Below are 27,600 nucleotides of genomic sequence, written 5' to 3' on the forward strand. Positions count from 1 at the left end.
GGCTTTGAAGTTGTATCTAGGCTGCAGGTTGGAGTAGGCTAATGGAAGAGAGTCAATATTATTATGGATGTCTTTTTTTAAAAAGAAAGGAAAATCCAGGCCTTCAAGTTCTGATGTTTTCCTTTATAAATTAAAAAAAATAACTTTAGTAAGGTTTGATTGTTACTTACTTTTTGCTCAGTATTCTGTGGTGATGCCAAGATATCCAGCATTCCGGTGTGATGAATTTATTGTAAAATGTTGTTAAACTTAGTGGTGTATAAAGCTGGTATATCAGTGATCTGCAGTGTTTATTTACAAAACCATGAAGAGGGATCTTTTCTTTTAATGATGGACTTCTCAGTCTCACTGGGGGAAGTATAGGCTCATTTTTTTTTCTTATGAAAATTATTTGAATGCTATTCATACATGATAATGAATTACTGGGTTGTTTTTGAAATACAGCTCTGAATGAGAACACTGAGATGTAGAAGTCTCTCTCTTCTTCCTTTTTGATAATAGAATCCTTGATTTAGTTTTTACAGAAGTGTTTATTAGCACTTTTTCACACCACAATTTTATAACTAGTTAAATGAAATAAAATACTTTATCACTCTATTTTTTTTTTGGTGAAGACTTGAGTTATCCAAAATTAATATTATGTGAATGTGGAGAAAGTTGGATACCCAAAGCTGTGGTCTGTCCAACCACTTTTGAAGGTACTGCTAAAAAAATTAATTGAAAAAGCAGCTGGTGAAATACTGTGTGAAAATTTTGAGTGCTAGAGTCTTGGCTTTGAACACTGATGTTTGCTTTGTCACAGAATAAGGTAACATTAAGGGCGATATGAACCAGTAGGCAGCATGAAGTGCCATGCAGATGCTTGTGGTCTGACTGCTGATTTCTGCATCATTTTTGCCAAGAGAAGTGCAATACTGCATTCTTCTGCATTGAAATGGAGCTTCTTACCCTGCTTCATTACTAATGTAGTCAGCAGAAGCTGCAGAACGGACTTTCCTGGTCATAGGTTTCTAGTACCTGGATAACTAGGAATGAATGTAATAGTATACATATTAATAAAATATTTTAGCAATTTTGTAAATGCATTTTTCCAGCTGTGATTCCAGGGATACTGGCTTGTATGTGTGTGTGTACAGGCTTTCATCTGAGGACATCAGTGATGTTTATCATTACCCATCAGTAAGAGACACTTTAAGTGTTGCATGTTATCTACATTTTAAAGATGGCTAAAGTACCTAGAAGTGATATGGTTCTCGTTATCATTACTGAAGATATGTTCCAGGAAATATATATATTTAGTAAGGTTCAGTGACAAGTGCTAGTCCTTTTTCTCAGTAGAAATAACAGTTTGGGAGACAACAGCAGCAGCACGATGGAAATCTGGTGGTTTGTCAAAATGCCAGACCTGGATGGAAAAAGCGGTTTGGAACTTGCATTCCATGGAGGTATCTATGACATATATATATATATGGATGTAAGTGGATTATGGATGACTAGAAATCAGAATTTGGCAGTACTGACAAGAAAAAGAAAATTTTGTAAAGAATTGACTTGCTCTGGATTGTCTCTTATATTATCTAATATCTGTCCATATTTGCAGCCTTTTGGGATTTATGAAGACCTCAATTGAATTGATAGAGTGTGTAGGGGGAAGAGAAAGAGCATGTTTTTTATGGGATGAATTATATATCTAAATGTATAAAAGAACCAGTATTTATGATCCTGTCTATATTAATAAGTGGACCATAATAAAATGTTATTTTAAAAAGACTAATCTTACAGAGAGCTCTCATATTGCATGCTTAAGCTGTTGGCTACTTCATTTATATGTGGATAGAGAGAATTCCTTTTTCTTTAGCTGGAAGTAAGAATGCCCAAGATCCTTTTTTTTCCCCCTGTCTTTGAAAGATTGCAGGGTTTTTTTGGTTTAAGGTTTTCACTTAGGTTAGTAAAACCTGCACAAATACATTACTGGGAATGGCTTCTAAAATTATCTTTGTTTAACCTTGAAGGAGAGTAGTTTGCCTTTGCATGCAAACCGTATTCCTCTTCTTCTGTCTGCAATTCTTGCCTCTTTCGTGACCCCAAATGAATACCAATGAAACTGTGGTGACTGACAACAGTTCCTCAATGGAGGATGCAGTATTTTTTTGCTTTTAAATAGGAATTTAAATATAATCTTTTACGGACTCCTGGCCTTCTTGGTCTCTGTTATTTCTGTATATTCTGTTATTTCTGTTATTCTAAAAAAGTATCTCAAATTAATGAATTGTAATCCATGTGAAATTAAAATACATTGTTGCTGTTGAATTAACTCAGCTGCACAGCAAAAAATGTAGGGCTTTGTGAGAAAGTGTTGTGGCAAGAGATGTTGAAAAGACGAACAATGTCATAAAAAGCCAGGTAGAGGATAAAAAGATGCCAAGATGTGAAATGAAAAGGTGATAGTTTTAATAGAGTTTTCACGGAACTTGAAATTTGAAAAACGTGCTAGTAGTTTGCAGTTGTGCGGAGATTATAGTGACTTCAAAAGAAAGATGCGCTAGAATAAAATCAAAAGAAAAATCCTTGCAGAATACAAAGCGAACTACTATGTTCTAAGGATTATGAAATTACCATTGTTGTCTGTGTAAATGAAAAAAATAAGCTCGATACCAAGTGTCATTTGAGAAAGAAACATCTATATGTATTAAAGGTGTATCGTTGAAGTCATGGCTCTACTAAGTTAAGGGAAAAGCAAGTGCATGGAGACATTTTTGCTTCCTAAAGTGACAAGGTGCTGGTCAATCATAATGTCTTTTTTCCCTTGAGGAAGTAGTACTGGGGTTCCTTACAGAAAAATTCCTGAGTTAAATACTGACGAGAAAAACACAAGCGTGTAAAACATCAGGATTTTTATAATTATTTTAAGATCAATAGTAAAAAAAGGTTCCTTTTTGACTAGAGTTGAAACTAGGAGACAGAGAAACATTTTGAGGCAATAGTAAGTCTCATATTTTTTTCTGGAACTTTGAATTTTGGGTAAATCCCATAAATGAGAACCTGAAAGTCAGAGAGCTATGAAATGTTTGTATGCAGAGGTGAGCAAACATTTCTCCCTCACCCTCAAATGTACATCTATTTTTTTCTGTCTTATTTTTTTCTGGAAGATACTTAGAGCCTAAATTCAGGTAGAATTCACATATGGATAATGCAAGTGTGCATTCACACACGCACCTACACGTACTCTGTGCCTTGTGAGACATCGATTCCAAATACATGGGGGTGTGTGTGGATTTTTTTTTTTTTTTTTTTTTACGCTCAGTCTATTTGAGGAAGTTTTAATACCTTCATTTGAAATATGGAAGCTTCAGCAGAAACTGCAGCCGCTTCTGAAATCCCTCCTTATAGCTGTGTGGGACCAGAGAAAGTGGTGGGCAAAACAGACTTCCAAGTTCAGGCACTGCTGCACGCTGTGCAACCAGAGTTGTATTTGGTCACCTCTGTCCAAATCTCCTCTTTCCATTTAAAGGTCAGTTTTTGTAGTCTTGCCTCTGACAACAATGCTTGTGATGTCATTGGCTTTTTCACTAAAACTATATCCCACTGTAAGGGGAGGAGGAAAAGGGGTGCTTGATAACGAGTACGTGGTCATTGTGTCTTAGGTTTGCATCAGTCTTGATAGCAATCCTCAGACTGCAATTGTGAAAGTGGACTTAGCTGACAATCTGATGGGGTAGTTCCTACCAGCTGAGTTTCCTTAAGTAACATTAAATTGGTTTTTGGATAAAAGCTATCCAGCAAAAATCGTTTGATGTATCTGGTATATTTTTCATATTACGCAGTAAATCCTAAAATGCATTGTCATGCCATCTGTCAGAAGCTCTTCACAATATTGGGCTGAAAGAATAAGCTTTTGCAGATAACTGAAATTCAATTCTTCTAGAACTGGAAATATAACCAAACATAACTTGGAAAATAACTGGAAAATTCTGCTTCCAGTAGCAGACATCATGGCTATACAAATTGAAGCTTTCATTATTTCACTGCGTTAAAGTTCTGAGAGAAGGCAATTGAACTTCTGGGGTGTCTGAAACAGTCTTGGAGTACAAAGATGTCATTTTATTACAAAAGACACCTTTAAGATGTTATTTCTTACATGGATAAAAATGCCCCATCCTAGAACGTAAGACTTTTTCTGTCTCCTCTGATTACTTATTTCTAGCACCAAAGCAAGAATGAAGGGCCTCAGCATTAGTGCAGCCTAACAAAGTGAGACTGTGTCCTCTCACATGATTGTTTCCTATGTCTATTTAAAAAAAAAAGAAAGCCTAGTCACATCATCTGTGGATTGTTTCAGTGAGGAGAAATTGCTGCTGAAAGCAGGTATCTCTGATGCAATCCTAGTTAAGTACAGATGATATATTAAGTCCAATCTCTCCATGCATTAGTGAAATCAAGTAAGAGGGAGCTTCTTTGCTGACATCAGCCAGCATTTTTCAGGAAGCATTTGTCTTAAAATACACCAACAGTCTCTTTCTGGACTTTTCCTAGTTTTTTCTGTTGTTTCTTCATTTTGTTTTTCTTCTCTTCTGAGTTGCCTTTCTCTCTTGCTCGCTTTCATGTGTACCTCGTGCTTTAGGTCTCTGGTCAGTTTCACATTTGCCTTCGGTTGTGGTACCAGTAGTTGTCTAGCTCTACATAGTCTTAGAGTTGTTAGAGTCTTAATAGTTGTCAGAGGTCTACATAGTCTCAGGCATCTCCTTCTGTAGTGGGTCTTACTGCTATTTTAAATTATGTTGAAAATTATTCTTCTGTTATGGTGCACACTATTAGGCCTTTGGTTCCTTCAGCCTTTTTCAGTCCTTTATTTGTGCTGGATATCCTTCATGGTACACTGCTTGGGTTATGCCACAGTGCAAGCTCAGCTTTGTGACTTCAAGTAAGGAATCAGAAATAGTTAAGATAATAGGGAACAGTGTCTCCCCTTTTTCCTCTCTTTTTTTTTGATTTCTTTTAGTCCTGCCAGTTTTACCCTGTTTTATCCCATGGATTCAGGGTCGTACAACTTATTTTGTCTACAGTTCTGCCATGGGCTCTATGTTTAACCATAAAGAATATATATACACGTCCAGGTTCCCTTGTATAAATAGGATCAGTCCTAGTCATCTCACACAAGATGGCTGTTTTGGATAGAAACAAAACTCAATAAAAATATAGGGCTTGATTCTAGCTAGTGTCTGAAACCTAGGGAATGATCTCACAAGAATCTATTGAACTACTAATATAGTAGCACTACTCAGAAGTAAAATGTGATAAATGTAGTGTCTTATACAAATACACTCTTTAAACGAAAGTGTATTTTTGAGTTTTACAGAGACATCACCATTGATTTCTAGTTTCTAGTAGTGGCTAAAATGTGCTGGATTAAAATCTGCTCACACAGAAGACAACAGTCTATAGCAAGAAGAATTCAAATCTTAAAGGAGGGGAATGAAAGAAAAAAAAAAAAGGCAGAGAGCAATTGTGCTGTAAAGATAGGTGACATGCTGATAGTGAGGCCTGGTAAGAATATAAAGGTTTTACTCTCATAATGCTCTACAATGCTACTCCTTGTATTATTAGTTTACCTGGGGTTTATGGTTGGGTTGGGTGTTTTTTGGAAGTAGACTTGTTATTCTGACAAAGTTAACTGTTGTGGATGGGAATCCTTCCTGTGAAGGACAGGGAGTCATTATAACTAGCCACATTAACAGTCTTCCTTCTTTACCAGTTACCTATATCGCTTATGATTCACTGATTTAAATTCTAATCTAGTTGAAAAGGATGCATGTTAACACACAAAGCTTGAATATCAATGGATTACTCCATCTGTACAATGTGCACTTAGGTATGAATAGCAGTGAGTCACTCATACAAATACATAATTGTCCCAATTAAGTGGCTATGTGTAGTTATGCTTACATGCTTGCCTCCCGTTAAATGAAGGATTTCCTGAACAAAAAGACATTTTGTTAATTTGATGACTATACTTACAAACCAACTGTTGTCAGTTTTTTTATTGAGCTGTTTTCAGTGAAGGATAAGGTATTGTGCTTAGTGGTTTGTCAAGTACTTAAAAGAATGATGGCCACATGCAGTGAGGTATGTGAAGGATGCATGTTAGCAGCAAAACAGAGTGAAGAGTTCCATGTTTGTTCTTTCTACATAACATTAATTCTGGAAGTGAACATCCACTCAGGATTCCCTACAGCTGCAGTGCTCTCCAAGGAATAAATAAAAACAGCATGTGAATAGTTTTGTCTTCCTCCTCTCCACCTGGCTATTCCCATTCTGTGTGTTGGTTTTGCTGCAGAAACAATAATTGCCTATGACTTTCATTTTTTATTTCTCAGAAAAGCCTATCAGAGACTGGAAATGGATTGGGATTTTAAACTTATCAGCTTTCTTTAAGTTTGATTATGGTTTCATTATCCTGTTTTTTTGATCGTAGTGTGTGTCAGGAATTGTTACTGCTTATGTTAGTACAGTTCACCCTTGATACTAACTTGGTCTAAATGACACTAGAAAATAAATGTAAAGTCAGAATTCTGATATATTTTTCTTTTTCCTCTCTGCTACTAACCATTTCTCTTGCAAAGGGTAAGTTCAGATTCTGGCCTGTGTCTCTTTTTTTTCCTTTTTTTTTTTTTAATATACCTATCTTCAAGAACATCATCAGTATATCCATTTCAGAATCCGTACTTATCAATATTCTTCTATAAAGGTAGTCATAGAACAATCCTGTGGGAGGGGATCCTGATTTACTGAAGTGTCCTTATAAAATACATAACAGGATATGTACAGGATAGAATTTGAGAACATATACATGTTTTAAGATATAACTGTGAAAACAGAAGAGTAGTTATGGGGTTGAAGCCTGTTTTATTAATCTTCATTCATTTACAACTGGTCTGTGCTATGGAAAGAGAAAGAAAAAAGAATGAGAGTAAGAGTGAGCTGCAGCCAGTTGAAGGGGGAGTAACTCAAAACATATGTATCTGTTATTAGAGAGGCTGCATCCCTTGCATTCCTCTGCCATTTGTTTCTTGTTCACATTTTCATGGTGTGGGCTCTGTGCAGTCAATTTTCTATTAGAGGACCCCCCCAAAATTAAAGAACTGATTCTAAGAGCGCTTCATGCGATGCTGTGTTTTGTCAAGTACTACAGGTAGGATAGTAAACTTTGTAAAAATTACCAATAATAATAATGATAAAAGTATTTTCCATTGGGGAAAAAATATCAAGGATAAGTGAGAGTATTTTTGTTCTCTGACAGGAAATCAGCTCTTTTTCCATCCCAAACTGGTTAGAATTATTTCATTGTGAGTTATAGACTATCATTTCTGAGGCCTGCTGAGATTCTGCTGCTTGAAGTTTCTGAAAATTTTTTTTAATATTACTTTTTATGTGCCATAGGCCACCTAAAATCACTTTGCTTTGATAAAGAAAATGAATTCTAATAGTGACTTCATCTGTCTTTGTGCTCCTGAGTTTGGTCTTACTCTACTAATTTGTAGAACACTTTCAGAAGGAGTTAAATTATTGTAAGAGCTTTTTACAATTGCAGATTGATCCAGACACCTTATTGCCAAGGTAAAAATACTAAACACAATTATTTAATTTGTGCCTTATGTAACTACTGGCTTCTCTTGGATAGCTTTCATCAAAGCACAAAGATCTCAAAGCAGTTTTAAAGTCAATGTAATTCCTCCAACACTCTCAACTTTGTTACTGTTATCAAGTGGCAGGGCCCATGGCCAAACTGTGAAAAGAACTTGTTAGCATCCCATCCCCTGGCAATTAGTATAAATAATACAAACAGACAGGAAGGCAAGTCTACTAGGCTTATTTTTATGCTGCTGGGCTCTTTAGCAATAGTAGCCATGTAGCATAAATGACACGTGAAAGTACTGATGAGAAGCTTAACTTTTGTTCTTGGCTTCATATTTAAGACAAAGTTAAGGAACTGAAAGGTTAGGTACCTATCATTTTACGTTAATGTTCCTCTCCTTTGATGACAATGTTGCTGGTGGGATAATTCCTATATCATTCATTGATATTGGTACACTTAGTTACCTACGGATGATGGGCAGGGCTAATAGAAGTGTGTTGCAGTGAAAGCTGAGATCTAGAGAAAGGAAGTACGAAAGCCCTTTGTAGGGAAAAACCTAGAAGGAGCTTGGTCTTGGAGACGTGGATAAGGAAGCAGCAGTGGTTCAGAAAGGACTTGGGGTCTGATTTTCTACCATGGCGTATGTGCACAAAGGGACTGCAGATCATTCCACATGAGTACAGAGGACCTCACAAGCAGTGGAAAGTTAGATTCTGTATATTCATCTCTCCTTGGAGTTATTTGAAATCTCAGAAAGGTATTGGTATACCTTTTGATGTAAAATTGACTGTGTAATGATTATATTTTGTAATGGTAATTCCAAGTAGGAGGCTCTGGTTGCATTTCCGTTGCATATACCCACCTGGAACAGGAACGTTCATTATAAGTGTGGTTGAGCAGGGGAGTTCTGGAAGCCAGCTGAAAGAGCAACTTGTGTTTTTAAGCCTAAAAGAACTTAAATCTCAGTCTTTCTGTTGATGATCTAGAAGAGCAACAGCAGAAAACAGGTTGCCGTCTTGTCAATGAGAGAACTTGACACAGGAGTTGAAAAGCACCTACTGTAGGAAGAAGAGTTTAAATGTCCGTAGACATCAATATTGTACTTGACTCAATACTTTTGGGTTTTTTTTAGTGGTAATTAGTTGTGGCATTTGCATGTAAAGGATTCCTAGTGTGGGAGTCAGCAGTTCTCTCAGCACTTAGAACCAGAGGGAGGAGAAAGCTGGTTTCCCTTAAATCTTAGTATAGAGTATTTACCATGAGTGTATCCAAAGGTATGGTTTTACTCACATTTATTAAAGCCATTTCATAGAAGATTCTTTTAAGCTAGCTGTAAGTGACCTATTGTGTCCCAGGCCTTCTACTAGAAGTGAATGAAAGTGTTATAACTGCTTTCAGTCCTCAGGCCATGCTCTACAGTCATGGTGGGATTTCAAATGGAAGTTGTCTGTCTAAGTGTGCAGATATGACAGATATGCATTGGCTCACATGCCTTGGTTTGTCCGTTCAGGTTTCTGAGGTGGACAAGCAATTGAAATACGTATTTCTATTAGGTATCTTCCAAACCAAGCATGTGTTTGAACAGAGTTGCCTTTCTGTCGTCAAAGTAGCTGGAAGAGGCGAGAAGGGAAGTAAACCAAAGTGAGTTGAAGGCTGGCTGCCCAGGTACTTTTAGTAAGAAGAAAGTGCAACTTTGTGCCACAGTTGGGCAAGCATCAGTACTGGAGAACTGCTAAACTTTACCAAGCATTTTAATGGTCTCCAGACCTCCCAAAGCTGTTAAAGAAACTGGGAAGGTAATGAAGAATGCTTTTTATTAGATATCCAGTACAATTTTCTTCTTATCAGGCTTCCAGTGTGGGAAGTGTCAGCCTTTCTTAGTGTTGCATTTAGCTTTGTTAAGAACACAGTCACAAAACTGTAATAATGAAGATGATCGATATTTTTATTAACTTATTTTGACTATAGAACCTCAAGATTGAGTTAGGTTTAGGTATCCAGTATAATAAAGGATTCAGAAAGTTTCTCAATCTCAGCACAGAAAAAAACAGTAAACCATGTCATACTTGGCAGTTTTATTTCCAGTAATGGAGGTCCTGCCAGTTTCAGACTATCCTTAGTACATGAGTTAAAGGCACTTGCCTGTCTGTAGAAATTGGAAAGAAGTGACCAAGTAGTTGATGCATATTAAATTAATAGATGCTAATTCTACTCGGAGAATGTAGAGATGGCTCTGCCTTATTGCACACACCTAGCTTTTCTTCAGTGGCTGGCTTTTAGTTTACTTGGTAACCTAATTCTCTAATTCTCAAAAAAAAAAAAAAAATAGAAAGGAAGGAAAAAACCTCCCAAAATTCAAAGTAGATGTTTTGGTGCTGTGCTTGCATCTGTCACCAAAGCTTTTACAGAACTAGACTCATTTGTGTTGTGTTATCGATGTGGGTTTTTCTTTTCCCATTAGATGAAACTTAAGTGTTACACCTTGCTTAGATCTCATTAGTTTGCAGAAATAAAGAACACTTTATTTCCTCAACCTATTATTTCCTTCTTAGTTTTAAAAAAAAGGAAAGTTAGATGATAAATTGGTGGCAAATAATTCCCTGAATGAGCACTGTAGACCTGTCAGCATATCAAATATAATTGAGTCTGCAAATACAGATACAACATAGGTACACTTCATAGCCTGTTTGTAGTAGTGTAGTGACAACTAAAAAGCACAGACAATATCCTAGAATGTATGTATTGCACTTGATGTAGTGTAGGATTGCAGTTCATTAATGCATGCTGCAGACTCCTAATTTCAATGATCTCAGAGATAGTTCTAGACATCTGCCTGAATCTAATCTGTTTGTGTGTGTGATTTTTTTTTTTCCTTTGGTGACTCTGCTCTTAGGGTGATTTTCTTTCATGTGAAAAAAACTCCTATATTCTTTGATAGGAACATATTAGGTTAAGCGTCAATGGAAATGGTGTGACTTTTTTCCTAAGAATGAATTTAAAAAAACTAAGAACAAAGCGAAGAGAGGACTTTAAAAAAATTGTATATTTAATTGTAGTTTTGCTTTCTAAGTACATTTTCTGCTTTGTGGAAAAAGGAGTATGTGTGTGTAAGCATGTGCACCTCTCTGTGTGTGTATACATGTCTATATAAACCAAATATATGTATATGTAAACCAAAATCTTTTTATTGATTGAAATATACCTTTAGGCAAGTCATGCTAGCTATGGGATAGATAAAAATGTAATCTAAATAAATGATGTGCACTACTCACAAAAGCTCAGAAGGGTTAAGTATATGTGCTATGTAAGATACCTGTTTAGGAAATAATTAGCCCCTTTATCAGCTAATATTAGATTCTTATCTTTCACTTCAACAAAGTGGGATGAAATTGTGCTTTCATCTCTGTTAATGCATTCTGGCATCCAGGTCCCAAATTCCAGGGAAAGACAGTGACACCAGTAATAGCTGTCTCAAATACAGCTTTAGATAACTGGTTAATTCAATTGATTTCAAAAAGGGTTAGAAGGTATTATTCCCCCATTATTATTAAGAAAGTAGCGGGCAGTATAGCTAATGTCAAAGATTTAGGCGTTTTTGAGCTATGTACGTTAGAGGCACTTCTGAACAGTCTCATAAAGCACGACGTCATTGCCATTCCTCTCGCAATATTTGGATTCTCCTTTCAGTGTGCAGATCATTAGGAAACTGTGAAGCAATCAAGTAATATAAGCCCAATGAAATGACCCATTCGATTCCTGGGCTTATAGGGGATAGTATGTGTGTGAAAGTCTGGCTGCTATGTAGAGCCTGCACTGCATAGTGAGTAGTCTTCACATGAAGACTAAAAGGTACTGAAACCTAGAGATGTGTCAGCTGACCATGGAAAAAACAAGTGCAACCTCATTTAGCTTTGCATTTTTTCATGCAAATGTAATCACAAAACAATCTGTAGCTTTAGGACTAGATGTAACTGTGTGGAAAGATATCAAAAGAGCAAAGAAATTTAGAACTATAGTCATCCATAATTAATAGGGCTGCCCTCTGCCTTCCACCTTTTTTATTAGAGCTGTGTCTACTCTTTCCTCCTCTACCTTGTAGACCTTTTCGGTCTGCACCTGTATATTTAATTCAGTATTAATCTGTGTACTTTTTTAATTAATTCTGCATAATTGAGAATGCTATGCTCCACGCTAAAAAGGAGAAAGGGATGGTGAAAGAAGTGACTACATAGTCAGGTGAAAAGAGTGATTTTTGCTCTGTGAATAGGAATTAATGTTTCCAAGAATGACAGGGTTATGATGGAGATGGATTGCTTTAGTGTAGGGGAGCAGAAGTGTTGTACAGTTAAGGTTCCTGAGACCAAGAACTAATTTAAGCATAAGAGAAGGAAATATATCTTTCTGATGTCTGTGTTGGTGAAAATATGGCAGCAGAGCTAAAAATGAAGTTGCCACCTCAAAGACTTGACTAAAAAAAGTGAATTCTGGGGGTTTGGTGTTGTCCAAGAGAAGGCAAGAGTTTTACTATCTTATCCATAATCAACTCACCATGGAAGAGTTAGAATGAAATAGATCATCTTTGAAAACAAATTTCTCCAGAACAGCTTTTCTGATGTGATGAAATTCCCAACAATTCTTTGAAACCATTTAATTTTTTATTCCAAAGAAGGGAAAAACAGTGGCAGTCATCAGCTTATTTTCTTTGATTGTATTGAATTTTGTATTTCTCGCTAAAGGATTAAAAGGAAATCTGTGGAACATCAACAACTCCACCTAATTTTCCAAACCACCAGCGTAATCTCCCCTACAACTTTAGTTATTAAAACCCACCAAGTTATATGAAGGAGTTCTAAAGTTGTAAGGCAAAAGACCTTAGCGTGCATTTAGTTTAGCAGAAGGAGGTTAAGGTTGTCAGAAGTGAGACAGAGGATGCAGTTTTACTTCTCAATAGTTTTTTGTAACACTGGACATCCTTTCAGCAGCAGTCTGCTTATTGTCAAGGTAATTTTTGACTTACATTTACTGGAATACTGAAGAGCCTTAGAAAACTGTCACTGGATCAGTGTCTCATGCTGATGTCTGTTCTTTTTTTCTCGTTCAAAGCATATTCTTTTTATTCTCTTGAGGATAGTACTATACATCAAAAGTCATACCTGGCTTTTTAATTCTAACTCTTGCACTTAAATAGGGTTGTATTTGCTTAACGCTGTAAGTGGTCATTAAGCATAACTGCTTATCTTGAGGACTCTGTATCACCATTTAGCTTTCTGCTGTAGCTCCTTGCAGTTTTAACTAGTCGCCTTGGTGTCGTGACCATCCCTGGAGCTGTATGTTTGACATGATACTGAATTGCTAACAAGATAATTTTATTCATGTATAAGTGCTGAGCTCTCTCAAATGAACACGTCTCAAGGTATGCATGAAAAACAACAATAGCAGCAAGTAAGAATTATTGCTACACTGACAACAGAAAATCATTGATATGAAGTTGGTTCTTAGGTGTCCAGTGATGCTTGGATGGATGTCCCGTTTATTTTAGATGGGTAACGAGAGGCATTAAGATTCTGAGTGGAAGTTGCTGATCAAACAAATGTTTCTGCAGAGTAAGCAGAGAAACTGTGTAACTATGTCTTAGTATCTCTTGCAGAGGGGCTGCTACGGTCAGATTTTCCCTGAAATGTAGGTTACGTAAAATTGAAATAACACGATATTAAGCCAAGTACTATAATAACTTTTTAAAGAGGCAGACAACCCCTACTACAGACTCCTGTACATAATCACTGTTCAGCTTTTTAAAATATTTCCCTCGAGTGTTTGAGATCCAGATGATACAGGAGTGTCCAACTAATAAAAATAAAATTAATGGATAAATTGATTGATCTATTTTTATCATTCATGAACTTTAAAAAAGCAAAGTAGAATGTGGAAAATCTGATTGATCTGATTTTCTGTTTTCTAAGCATGTTATAAATTCTTATTAATCTACCTGTTGAATCAATTCTGGCCAAATGGGAAGGTGGTAGGAGGAAGTTTTGTAGATTTGTCTGGAAATATGTGGGCTTTAGGCTGGAGTGAAATACAGGTTTCTAACTTGCTATGATATTTTGTGCCTGGGTTAGTCACTCTCTGTACCTCCTCCCTATAAATTTCTTCAGCTGCAGCATATATTTTTAAAATATATGCTTTTTAAAAAAAAAAAATTCACTTCCTCACTACTGGATACAACCACCCTCTTATATGGGGAAAGCTAGTCTGGGATTGGGGAATGGGCAAAGTCGGGGAATGGGCAAAGTCAGGGCTTAGAGCCATTTAGAAAAAGCTCGATGGGTGGGTAAAATGTGATGTGTAGATATCACTGAAACATCAGAGGAGAGATTAAGGCACCCTGTTACTGAAAGGGGTGGCGGGGTGACTCAGGCTTTTCTGTAGTTTTGAAGCCAGAAGAGGAAATCATAGAAGAGCCAAGTCTGTAAGAGGTTGTAGTGATTGCTTTGATTAAAAGAGGGGCTGGAGAATACTCCATGCACAACTTTCATATAGTTAAATAGGATTTATATTATTCATCAATGATGGTGCTACAGTTAAACCACAAGGGTACTTTCTGTAGTTCTGTTCTCATCATTAGTAATTAGACTGATATTTGCCTGTCAGTATAATTCATGTCCTCACTAATTAGCACACTACTCCGGTGCAATTTGTTCACTGAAGCTAAAGAAGTTGAACTGCATCTGTGACTCATCCAAAATTGCAACTCTGCTGAGAAAGCAGGAGGTCTACACCATAGTTTAATCTGTTAGCAGAAGAAACAGGTTAGTTCAGAAAGAAAAAGGTTTCAGTGACTCTCATGGTTTACCCCAGCTGGCAACTAAGCACCACACAACCACTTGCTGACTCACCCCTGGTGGGATGGGAGAGAGAATCAGAAGGGTAAAAGTGAGAAAACTTGTGGGTTGAGATAAAGACAGTTTAATAGTCAAAGCAAAAGCTGTACGCACAAGCAAAGCAGAACAAGCAATTCATTCACTGCTTCCCATGGGCAGGCAGGTGTTGAGCCATCTCCAAGAAAGCAGGGCTCCATCGCATATAATGGGTACTTGAGAAGACAGAATGCCGTCACTCCGAACATCCTCCCCTTTCTCCTTCTTTTCCCCAGCTCTATATGCTGAGCATGACGCCATATGGTATGGAACATCCCTTTGGTCATTTGGGGTCAGCTGTCCCAGCTGTGTCCCCTCCCAACTTCTTGTGCACCCCCAGCCCACTGCTGGTGGGGTGGTGTGAGGAGCGGAAGAGGCCTTGACTCTGTGTAAGCACTGCTCAGCAGTAACTAAAACATCCCTGTGTTATCAACACTGTTTTCAGCACAAATCCAAAACACAGCCCCATATGAGCTACTATGAAGAAAATTAACTCTATCCCAGCCAAAACAAGCACAGTGATTAAGACTCCAATAGTTCAGTCTAGTCTAATGGAAATCAGAGGCGAGGCTCTACTAATTTCAGTGTCATTGGATAACCTTTGAAAATCAGTTGAGTGGATAGAAATCTTAACTTCAGGCATTAGGATTTTTTTTTCTTTTTTACTAATAATTGACTATACTAATGACTTCCCAGTAGGAGTCTCTATTTTAAGTGTGCATAATGTTAATAGGCATATTCATATTCATGGGATATCATAGCAGAAAGGGGACTGATCTGTTTGCTTTTTTGGTTTGAAACCTCCTTGATATACGGAAATTTAATTGTTGTATATTTTCAATTCACTTTTATGACAAGTTTATACTGCTTCCTGTAATGAAAACCATTTGCAGACCAGTTCTTTCCATGCTTTGAATTCCCTTCAGCGTAAACAGTCTTCTTCAGAGTGATGTGGGCTCAGTATTGGGGTTAGTTCTCTTTAATATCTTTATCAATGATCTGGATGAGGGGATTGAGTACACCCTCAGCAAGTTGGGGGGGAGTGTTGATCTGCTTGAGGGGAGGAAGGCTCTGTAGAGGGATCTGGACAGGCTGGGTTGATGGGCCAAGGCCAACTGTATGAGGTTCAACAAGGCTCAGTGTCAGGTCCTGCACTTGGGGCACAACAACCTCACGCAAGGCTGCGGGCTTGGGGAAGACTGTCTGGAAAGCTGCCTGGCGGAAAAGGACCTGGGGTGTTCGTCGACAGCCAGCTGAACATGATCCAGCAGTGTGCCCAGGTGGCCAAGAAGGCCAACAGCATCCTGGCTTGTATCAGAAATAGCGTGGCCAGCAGGACAAGGGAAGTGATTGTCCCCCTGTACTTGGCACTGGTGAGGTCGCACCTTGAATACTGTGTTCAGTTTTGGGCCCCTCACTACAGGAAAGACATTGAGGTGCTGGAGCGAGTCCAAAGAAGGGCAACAAAGCTGGTGAGGGTCTGGAGAACAAGTCTAATGAGGAGCGGCTGAGGGAACTGGGGTTGTTTAGTCTGGAGAAAAGGAGGCTCAGGGGAGACCTTATTGCTGTCTACAAGTACCTGAAAGGAGGTTGTAGCAAGGCAGGTGTTAGTCTTTTTTCCCAAGTAACAAGTGATAGGACGAGAGGAAACGGCCTCAAGTTGCACCAGGGGAGGTTTAGATTAGGTATTAGGAAATATTTCTTTGCTGAAAGGGTTGTCAGTCATTGGAACAGGCTGCCCAGAGAAGTGGTGGAGTCACCATCCCTGGAGGTATTTAAAAGATATGTAGATGTGGTGCTTAGGAACATGGTTTAGTGGTGGACTTGGCAGTGTGAGGTTAATGGCTGATGATCTTAAAGGTCTTTTCCAACCAAAACGATTCTATGATTCTCTAATTTTCTCTGAGCTGTGGCCAGATTGCTCAGAGTGTACTAATGGAACTGGGTAAAAAGTTAGTACAAAATTATTTGCTCTTTAAAAATGCAGATTTTTTTTCAAAGAAAATAGGATATTAATTCCTATTAAATGAATTCAGTAAATTGTTCACCCCCAATGCTTTGTTCCATTTTAGTATTTTTTTTATTTATGACATAGAGCTATGTGATTTCCAAAATCCATTATCTTAGCTAACAAATCTTTTTACAATTTCTGAAAGCAAAACAAATCAGATTAACATAAAACAATTGCTTTTGAGCTGTCAAAATTGTCATCTTTAGCCCAATGCTAAATGATTTCTATTTACTCAATTCTTCAAAACTGATAATGAACTCCAAAATTATTAAGCATGCACTTAATAGAACAATCGTGTTTGAAACCTGGAATTTCAAGATGAGGAAAGTAAGCTATGTTGAAGTTGGTTAGCGATGAGGTTATTTATGGTGTTTTTAGGAATTAAGTATCATTTACTTGTCCGTGGGATTATTGTTTAACTCTGTGTCTCATCAAAATATTTGGGGGGAGAAGGAAGAAATATGTTCCAAGGATGTACTAGGAAATTGAATAGTTAAAACTATAATCTCCCGAGGTGTGTCTTTGCTTTCTTAATTTTCTTTTTGAAGGTAGAAAGGATAGTAAAAGTTATAATACAAAAGTTAATATTCATAGGAAGATATCTAAAACTAAAACACAGCAATTTTATACAGTGTGTGAAACAATGTATCAGTTGCTAGTAGCAACAGCTGTAAAATACTTTCCCTTGTAACTCTCACTTTTCACACATCTACAGTTTTTCTTAACAATTCCTCTCTAAAATAAATTTTTCTAAGGATTTTCCTTTCAATCATTACCCAATCAAAAGAAAATGCGAGAAATATTGTCTAGATTTTTTTTTGTACAAAGTTTTTTTTTAATGGAGACATGATAAAATTATTTATGATTTGAACTAGATGTATCACTAATTTAAGGTATTTGATTTTTCCAATATAAGTCCTAAATATGATAATTGCAAGCTTTGAATGGTTGTATGAAAATTAAGATTAGTTCTTTTCTTGCTTTGATATATTTTCATGGTATTGAGACCATTATGACTGTTGTGGAAGCTTTTTCATCTTTAATCAGATCAAGTGTTAGATATTTTAAGGGATCTCTAAAGCTTTTGTAAGTATGCTGTCAGTATTTGGATTGTGTGAATTAATCTCAGATGGTTTTTCCCTGGGGGTGATTTCAGGGTAAGGGAGACGGGCTATAAGGCATTCTGTTTCTGAAGTGCAAAATGGTTATTGTCAGTCTTAGGGTCCTGGGCCATTCTGTCAGTGCCCAGCAAATGAATGTTTCATGATCACTCTCTATTCTTCACCCCAAAGCAGATTTTATTTTGTAAAATCACAATTAATAGGGTTGGAAAGGACCAAAAGAGGTCAGGCACTCATCCCTCCTGAATCCTAACACAAAAGTTGTTACATTTTTATGTTAGGTAGATAAAGCAAGTTGAAAATAAATAAATAAAAATAACAAATAGAGTGAGGGGAATTCCATATTTTGTTAAAACCCAGTGAAAAGCTCTTACTGTTCTGTCTTCAGAAGTCAGGGAAGCCAGAATTGTTTTCCTCCACAGATAATGGCTATTTTTCCTTCTCCAGGATTAATGCTGTTGTCGGAGAATCTGTGTACTTCAAGTGCGTAACAACGCAAGTACAAATTAGGACAGGTCAGACAGAAGCTTTATTAACTATGGTCATAGTGAGAGAACACTGGGACAGCGTCTCCCCCTCTGCACCCCTGTCCTCTGCTAAGTGGTTGCATAGACCCAACATGTGGACTGTTTCAGAAAAATAGAAAGAGATGAGGAAAAACAATCATTTCAGTGTTAACAAAAGCAGGTATTCATCCCCCAAGTAGCTTGCTAACTGCCACAGTTCAAAGAAAGAATCAAACAGTAAATAATGTGACAGTGTGGGGAGATGGCTCTTGGTGGAATGGAGTGGAACACCCAGTGTTACCTTAGCTCAGAAATGGGGAGTTGGAAACAATCATGGACTCAGCTTTTAGTCAAAAGGAATGTCATTTTAGTAAAGATAACTTCTTAGCCCGACCTCTCAAATATTAAATATTAATAATTTTACCACCACATTGTCTTTCCTTCAATCTTTTCTCACAGATCAGGTTTTCTAGTTCTCATTGTCCTCGCTGATGTCCTGTTTTCTTGTGGGTTTTTGTTTGTTTGTTTGTTTGTTTTTCTGGAGGACCATCTTATGGTCCATCACTGGACTTGTATTTTTCTTTAAGTGGGGTGTCAAAGAGGAACTCACTCCTGCAGCTTCCTTGAGAGCCATGCAGAGAATGAAAGAATTAACTAATGTTTTTTATAGGCTAAACACCTCTTTGCACATCTCAGTGTGATGTTTATCTTTCTCTGTAAAAACATAACAGTGTTCACTTATGTTGAGTTTGCGATGCATTATAATATGTAAATTGTGTTCTACAAAAATATTACCTAACTTGTCATTTTTCATCTTTTATTATAGAAAATATGCTGCACCCAATGGGGCAATAGTCTTTTAAGAATTCATATGTTTATAATTATGCTAAACAGCTAAGAGCTCCTATGACACTTCTGCTTTCAAGATTAGAGGCTAACTTTCTGTGCGTTTCCCTCATCTTTTATCATAGGAAATTATGCTGTGGTTCTGCAGTGACTCCCATCACAGACCTCAACGCATTTTACAAGCATCAACTAGGAAACCTCAGCACTGAAATCTTTTATAGAGATTCGAGCTCCTTAGGGGAAAGGGTTTCTTTATTTTGAGTGCAAACAGGTCAAACAATTTCCCGTATTTTGTCTAGCATTAGTCAGTGATCTATGAAGTTTAGCATCATTTTTATTCCTAGTGAAGCTAACAAGATTAGTCGTAGAAAACAATCTTTCTTAGCTGAAAGGATCATACCTCTGTAAAGGCTTCTCTAGCAGTTGAAATCGAACTACAGAGGCTTGTGTGATTGTTATCTCAGTATTGTTAATCACATCAATCATTAGTAATGTCTAGTTTTCAGAATTCACATTCTGAACATCTTGGATCAGCAAAGAAAATATGGAATTAACAAAGAAAAAAACAAACCCTCTTAAAACCTGTCTTGGGGTTTTAATTATTTTTTTTTTTGAGAACTGTGGAGGGGTTATAATTTCTGGTTTGTTTTTTTTTTTTTCTTTTTTTCTTCCTAAAGGTTCTTTTAGTTTCAAAGCAAGAACGGCCACCATAATGTCACAGCTAATGTGCCAAATAACTTATATGGACTGGGCTTTGTCTAGGAAAACCAAAATGTTGTTATTCTGTCAGAGATATAAAATTTCTTCTAATCTTCTTCCATCCTTATTTACTATAATCTCTCACTCTACCCCAAAAATGCTGTGGAATTTATAGTGGGTCTGTTGTGTCCTTATCTGATATTTGTGTCATCACACTTCCTTCATCAAGGATAAAAGTTTCAACTGCTCGAGTAGTGCAGAAGGCAATAAATATTGAACTGCATTAAGTTTTAGGTTTTTTGTTGACATTCTGCATTACTTCTAGCTAAAGAAGATACAAAAGACTTGACGTGTTGGAGAGGTCTAGCTGTGGTCTCTTCTGTAGTCACTTGAGAGAACAGTCTGTTTGATACCGAGAGTGAAATCTTCTAGATGTCATTTTAGGAGTTATAACTGCATTTCTTCAAATGCATTTTCTTATCAATGTAACAGGGCTTCATGCAACGAAAGGAACATTGATTGAAACAATAGTTTACATTTTAATAATACTTGACTAAGAATGCACCAGAGATGTTTCTTGCTCAGTGAAATATGGCACTCTGATTCCAGTCTTTTCTCTAATTTAGAAAGCTGTGGCACTGACATGACAGGACTGTAATTTAAACACTTAAAATACAAGTTCTGGTGATATAAATCCAGCAAAATGTAAGTGGTAGCAAAAGCATGCCTGTTCAGACTGCATCTACTTACTTCTAATCAAGTTTTCCCATGAGGTGTATTTTAACTTTCTCAGTTTTCTTTAAGTAATGTTTAATTCAGGCCTTAATCTTTGTTAATGTTGAATATTTATTTTTACTGTTGTTACTTATGGTATAAATCCTGCACATAGGCTGTGTTTTCATTATACTAGGTCCTGTTCAAGTAGCTAGGGAGGGTGCTGCCCTGCACTATTCACAGTCTAGGCAAATTTAGAAAAAAACATTTGAGACTTGTCTAGACAGAATATGTTGTTCCCTGGTGCCTTAGTACAACAAAATATTTCTCATAGTTGCTCAGCATTATCCAGTTGCAATGGGACTAATATATTGTTTGCTCAAATGTTACTGGTTGAACAGTAAAATGCTTAGGAATATTTGAAAAAATAAATGTTATACATTTGAACTTCAATGATGCACTTTTACTTGCAGCTGATAATGCACAGATTAATTCTGAAAGATACCACTCTTGTCTACAGTGTCATAGGAAAAAAATGTTTGTTTATAGATAATTGCCTTTTTCATATACTACATGCCATGACAAGATTACTCAAACAAGAAGCCATTGTTAAATTCTGAATACTAAGTATCAGAAATTTTCTTTCCTTGGGAGTTCTTTGGCAAGTTGCCAGAAGTTTCCAAATTTCAGGAGGTGTCTCATTTGATTGACCTTCAATGTAAGGCAGTGTTGAAGGAAGGTATAGCAAGGTGGGTTAACTTTGTGCACTTCCAAGTGGGGCCTTACAGCAGTTTTTTCAACTAATACCAAAAAATATAAGAGCAGTAATACCATTTTTGTATGTTAGCTGAAGAGTTCCCATTTCCACTTTAGGGATGATGCAAATTGTAATGATAAAGATATACTTTGTGGCTGAACACTGTTTATTTTCCAGTATTCTGAAATACTTTTTTAATGCTATGCTTCTTAAAAATATGATAATTTTCTCAAATATATACATAAGTTTGTGATTTTAAAAAAGCACTCAAGGGAAACTTAGATCAGACTTCATTACAGATTCTTTGGTGGTCTTTAACTGTTACCCACATGTGCATCATTACAACTTAAAAAAAAACAACCAACCAACCAAAAAACAACTGAGAGATTTCATGTAGTTGTGTATAGTAGTTATCAAATGCTTGATTTTTGCATTTTTATTTCAGTGAACACGTCGCCTAATCTGCTACATCCACTTGTTCTTACCTCCTCTCCCCCAATGAACTCTTCATGATATAAGGATCTTTCTTTTTTCAGTTCTAGGATAGGCTTTTTGAGATATCGTGATCACAGCTGCATGCAGTATTCATTAAGTGGCTACATCAAGGATTTGCAGAATATGAAAATAATTTCTGTTTTATTCCCTCTTCCTGTCGGAAGAATTTATTGAGCTGATGTATTCATAGAACTTGCCACAATATTGTGTGCTGGGAGGTTTCATGCAGTTTTTAGTAGGAAGTTATACAGCTTTCCCTCAAACAGTTTTCTATGATTTCTTTAAATATGTGGAACTTACTATGTCAATTCCTACCTGAAGGGCAGGAGCAGAAAAAATGCATTCACTGTGTAAACACATTTGCAGAAGTGTACTAAATACTGTGAAAGCAGAGTTTCACTCTAAAGCTGGCTCCACATTGAACAGTTTTAGGGATTGATTTGAAAAATGAAGATATATTGAAATAACAAGTGGAAACATAACAAATTTGCACATGGGAGTATAGTTGACGTGTACAGCTGAGATTAAAGTATCCGATATGCTAAAAGAATCAGTGTTTGCTAAAGCACCTTGAAATAAATTTCATTTTCTCCATATTTCCAGCAAACAAGAGTGACCTGCTAAGGTGGAGAAAATAACCAAGGAAGCAAGTATTTCAGAATAGATTCTAACACATAGTGAGGATAGAGATCAGAGTCTCAAAGCAGGTCATTAGGATGCAAGTGTTCTGAAAACACCTTAGAAACATAATACTTCAAAGGACCACGTGGACCACTGAGTACCAGCTCTTTGACCATAAGAAAAAGAAGGAATGATGGCAGAAAATCAGCGGCAATGAGCATTGGAAGGTAGACCTCAGTCAACTTATAAAATAATGAGATAGAAGTAGTCGTTTAAGGGATAAAGGTCTTGGGAAAGGCTCCTTAAAGAGGCAATATCAAAAGCACAACACAAAATTGATTTTGATGTAAAACACAGATAGGAAGTATATTAAGAGAAAAATATAGTTTAATCAGAGCTTTCTAAAATCAGAAACAACTGTATTGTAAGTGGTAATAGCATCATCTTGCTTAATGGCACATATAAAAGGGTGACACAAACATATAGGGGCAAAATTAAAAAGGTTTAGAAAGTTCCAGTGAGTAAAAGACATTAAAAGGCTATAGAAGTGTTCTGTTCACCATATTAGGTGTTAAAAGGAAACAAAGTAAAACCATAAATCCGTTGCTTACGTGGGAAGAAGAGAAAATAAAAGGATGGCTCAAATGAAGCTAAAATGTTCCTTTTTCTTCTGTGTTTCAGGCCTTTTAAAAAAAGTTATTTATAACAATTTAACATAATTAAAATCAACAGTAGGATAAGAACATAGACCAGAAGTGGAAAAGCACAAGGCAAGGAATATCCCAGCTCGGTGTATTTAAGTCAGCTAGGTCTGATGAGGTTTACCTACAATCCCTCAGGAACTAACCGAATCAATGGCTCAGAAACCAGCAGTGTTTATCTTTCAGAGCTCATAGAGGATGGGTTGGCCCCAGAGGGCTGAAGAAGGGCAAACATAGTAATTAATCTTTCAAAAGAGGAAAAGCGAGCATGACTGATCTAACAGTCTTTCTTTCCTAACTTCAAGAGTCGAAAAGAGGCTAGAGCAAATTAACAAACAATGAGTTCTTAAGAACCTAGAGAACAAGAATAAGTCATTATGATTTTACAAAGAAAAAATCATATCAAACCAATGTGACTTGCTTCTGTGTAGGAAAGTTTGCCTAGCATATGTGATGTGGTGATTGCATATGATTTTCAAAAAAAGAAAATAGTAAATAATACAAATGCAAGATGATTCTAAGATAATTATGCCTTATTGGTAACCGTTTACAGTAATTATCACTAATTCTCTGTCATTTCATTAAGAACCAGGAATCCCAAAGGATGTAAAATTATATTGTTATAAATTTTCAGATATTATCTGAGATCAAGAAGATAAAATTGAATAAAAGCAAATATAAAAGGTTTATTTATATTCCTACTTAGGAATAAAAATCTGGATTCAAGTCTGGAAAATGGAATAGCTGGGTTGAAAACAGTATGATAGAAAATCATCTGGGACCTGGTGTTGAAAGGAAATAATAGAGCAGAAACTGCATGACAAGTTAACAGGGCAATGGCAAAAAAACCCCACCACCAAACAAAAAAAGAATTTAATTAAGGACTGCTGTGTCAAGTGTAAGGCTGCAAACACTTACTACATTCTCTTCATCAGCAGTGGAAAATCTTATGCAGCATTTTCTGTTTAATTCTGGCCTCTGGACTTTAAGAAAAAGTTGGACAAAGTCCATAAGAAGTTGACAAAAGTATGAGTGCTACAAAATGTGGTTTTTTTGTGGATTGTTGGAATATCTGCATTTGAAGAGTTTGGTATAAAAAATGTTGAGATGAGATGTGGTTCTCTTATGTGTAAAAACTCTGCAAAAATTGAAGTATTCAAATTTATATTCAAGAAATCGGCTGCCTTAGCGAAAGCAAGATTTAGTTAAGCCACACAGAGGAAACTTCTAGTTTGGAGAAACTGGACATAAAGAGGAGACTTTCCTGGTGCAAGAATGACAAAGTACTAGACTAGGCTGTGAATTCTTTGTGCTAGGAGGGGATATTAGGATGGGTAAAACAAGCACAGGATTCTCTGATATTTTTTATGAGGGAGATCGGTGAAGCAAGTTATTTGAGGTACTTTCTAGCAATATGCTTCTTTATCTTTCGTTTCTAACTTATAAAAACAAAGTAGAAGATACAATTTGGTAAACTCTCATTCTGAGGGTCATGCATTTTTCTGAATTTTTATTCCTACTCCTTGATTATATGAGTTGACCCTTGAGTGCAGATCACTGTAGCTGGAATTGGCATGGGGGCAGGAGGAATATGCTGTTGCTGAGAGCCTCTGCCATGAGCAGCTTTCCAGGTGGATGTCTGTCTTTTTTTTTTTTTTTTTTAAACAGCTGATGGTCAGCACTCCCTATTTTAATAGCACTTGCTAGGTGCATATAGGCAGAGCTGATGGAAATCTTAGCTTTGACCTGTTCTCTTCTGTAAAGGCACCTCCATAGCTTTCAACTGTGTTGTACCTCAGAAGAATCACAATGAAGGCACAGTAGAAGAAAACCTTTGCAATCTGCTTTAGATTCAGTTAAAGCATGGCTTTTTGTATTAAAATAACTTCCTGTTGCAATGACAATTCTGTTGGCCCCTGCGGCAACCACGGAAGCAGAATCTGAATGCCTTCCCAAGGACGAGAAACCTGCTTTTTCCTGTAATTCATGGAAGAGAACATTTTTGTAACTGTAGCTTATATTTTAGTTTTCTCTGCATTCTTGGTTTGCCATTATACTTCAATTTCTTTCTCTTCACAGAGTGGCAGTGGGAAGTGGCAAGAATCATTGTATGCAAAGTTAGAAAGCAACATTTTGCTGGTAGTTTTTGAGGACCTGCATAGCTTCCCCCCAACCCCAACAGCCAAGGTGCTGGATCTGAGAGCAAGAGCTGGGAAGGAGCTAGACACACTGAATATTTATGGAATGTGATAAAAATGAAAAGGGAGAGATCTTTTCTGGAGATGGAAAGAATTTACTACAAACCACCAAATCAGAAAGCCAAAGTCTGACAAAGACCTGAATCTAGGCAGCCAGGCAAATTGGTCATCACCACTGCTACTCACAGACCAGTTTAGATGCAACCTCTCTGTTTTGGTTTTATGAAAGTGGATAATAGCATTTATCTCATCTCTCAGGGGAGGTCTAAAGATGAATATGCTAAATGGGGCATTGTTGCTAAGAAGCTTCAGTACGAGGAGTCTTTGCTAGATAACGGGAACCTGCCAGCACATCTTCATAAGCTGTCAAGTGTATCTGGTCTAAAGAGTAAACTTAGGAAGGACAAAACATGGAAATTACTTAGGTGTTTTTTCACACTACAGAAATTTGTGTACTACAATAAAATATGTATGTGTACACACACACGTATACACGCACAGGTGTGTTTGTATACATGTGTATACATATGCACACATTTTTTTGCGTGTATATATATCTATATCTACATACACATACAGATGGTGAGAGAAATAAAGAGAAAATACATACTAATGGTGCTTCAACAGCGGGTTCCTGTAGGCAAAAATAAAGCATCCAGAAAGAGCTTAAGGCTTCAGTAAAGGATTGCATTGGAAAGGTAGAAAACGTTACAAAAATGAAAATAAATACAAGAAATGAGAGAATAATTGCAAAGAAATATCAGAAAGGTTGTTAATTTTAATGAGCAAAGTGTAATAGAAATATTTATGGGCCACATGGGTAACATAGGGGTACTGTAGTTTCTTAAACTCCCCACTCAATGTTGGGAAGTAGGAGGTCAGGAAGGGACCAAGTTAGAATACTACAAATTACAGCACAGACTCTACTCCCCCAAAATACCAAGACAACAGAATCATGATATTATTTTGAATAAAATATGAAAGAGATGTATTTATAACTGTACTCCTGAAGTAAGGATCATTGAGGCAGAAGCAATGAAGAATTTTGAATAATCCTTTACGATTATGATAACCTACATGATTGGCACAGCAGGCAAACGAAAATAAGGAATAACTGATTTGTATAAGGGCCCAGGGGAGTACACATTCTTTGACACTGCTGAAAAAGCACTAAGTCTAACCCAGAACACTGCAAATGTGGAAAACTGGGAATAAAGTGCTTACTACTTTTGCCTTTTTCTAGTTGAGTTGAGACAAATGTTCTAATAGCATAAGATTACATTGCTGTAAGTCATTTGGATAGCTTTATGTGAACCTTTATAAAAAGAAAAAAAATCCTTATAGATTTCTTTTAAATGTCAGTTCAATGTTTTGTAAGAATCTGCCTCTCTAAATCAAGTAAGGCTACTGTAGTCTGTTTTGGAAAAGTTATGAAGAACAAGGAATTCTTCTGGTAGCATTTAAGTATGATACACATTTACACTACAGAAATAACATATCCTTTGGTAAATGAATTTGTTTTAGTTTGGCACTCATCTTAGTAGTCCATTTCTGAAAGGGTTACTTGAAACATGGCAAACTTTGTTTTAACAGCAACCTTCATTCACGTGGTTGTTCAAGCACCCCTTTTCTCCCGTTCTCTCTCAAGGACTTATGTTTTGTCCTGCAATTAAATACTTCACCTTCTGGCTGCTTCAATTCTTATAATAAGTTTTGTCTGCGCTTAAGGCTGTGGTAACCTTTTGCTGTAGTTAGCAATAGACCAATGCTGGTTAGTTGTGATATCATTCATATAGTGGATGTCTGTCTCTGGTAAGTTGTTCATATTTAAATTGTTGCAGTAAAGTTAACTGATTTTTATGTAGTGCTTATGTTTATCAGTGTTGCAAGAGAAATATTTTCCACTTGGCAGAGCACTTCTCAAGTAGTGCTATAGGTTTGGTAGTTACAAAGAAGATTGGTACTGAGATTTGCAGTCACAGTGCAAGGCAGACTGACCTCGGGAGGCTGAAAACTCTATAACTATTTTTAAAGTTTTCAGAAACTCCTTTTGCACTAAGGAAAGTCTGCCTGCATGTTTGTTTAAATGGATTTTCCAGTAGGAGTAAACCTTTAAAGCTTTCCAATGACCGTGAGGACTTTATCCTTTGGAAGACAGAATTCAAGATAGCTTTTGCTCGTAAACTTGTTTTGAAGATTAGGATTTTTCATTTGAAAAGTCAAAATGAGGCTCTTACAACTTAAATGACCATAGGGAATTTCCTCTTATACTTTTGATCTCAGCCAAGATAGCACACAGAAGAGCTATTGTGTAAATGAGTAGGGGATCTGGATTATTAGTCAGTCTTTCACATGTGTGATTAGCTGTGGTTTTTTTTTTA

The 27,600-nt window shown here is 36.7% G+C and overlaps 1 protein-coding gene across 2 annotated transcripts in view; it reads left to right on the forward strand.

Annotated features, from left to right (window-relative positions):
• The window catches only part of GRID2 (glutamate ionotropic receptor delta type subunit 2), a 774,093-nt gene that overhangs the window by 91,424 nt on the left and 655,069 nt on the right, over nucleotides 1-27,600 (forward strand). The gene's annotated exons all lie outside the window — the stretch shown is intronic.

The sequence above is a fragment of the Nyctibius grandis genome, chromosome 6 (genome assembly GCF_013368605.1).
Source record: "Nyctibius grandis isolate bNycGra1 chromosome 6, bNycGra1.pri, whole genome shotgun sequence".
NCBI classification, from domain to species: domain Eukaryota; kingdom Metazoa; phylum Chordata; class Aves; order Nyctibiiformes; family Nyctibiidae; genus Nyctibius; species Nyctibius grandis.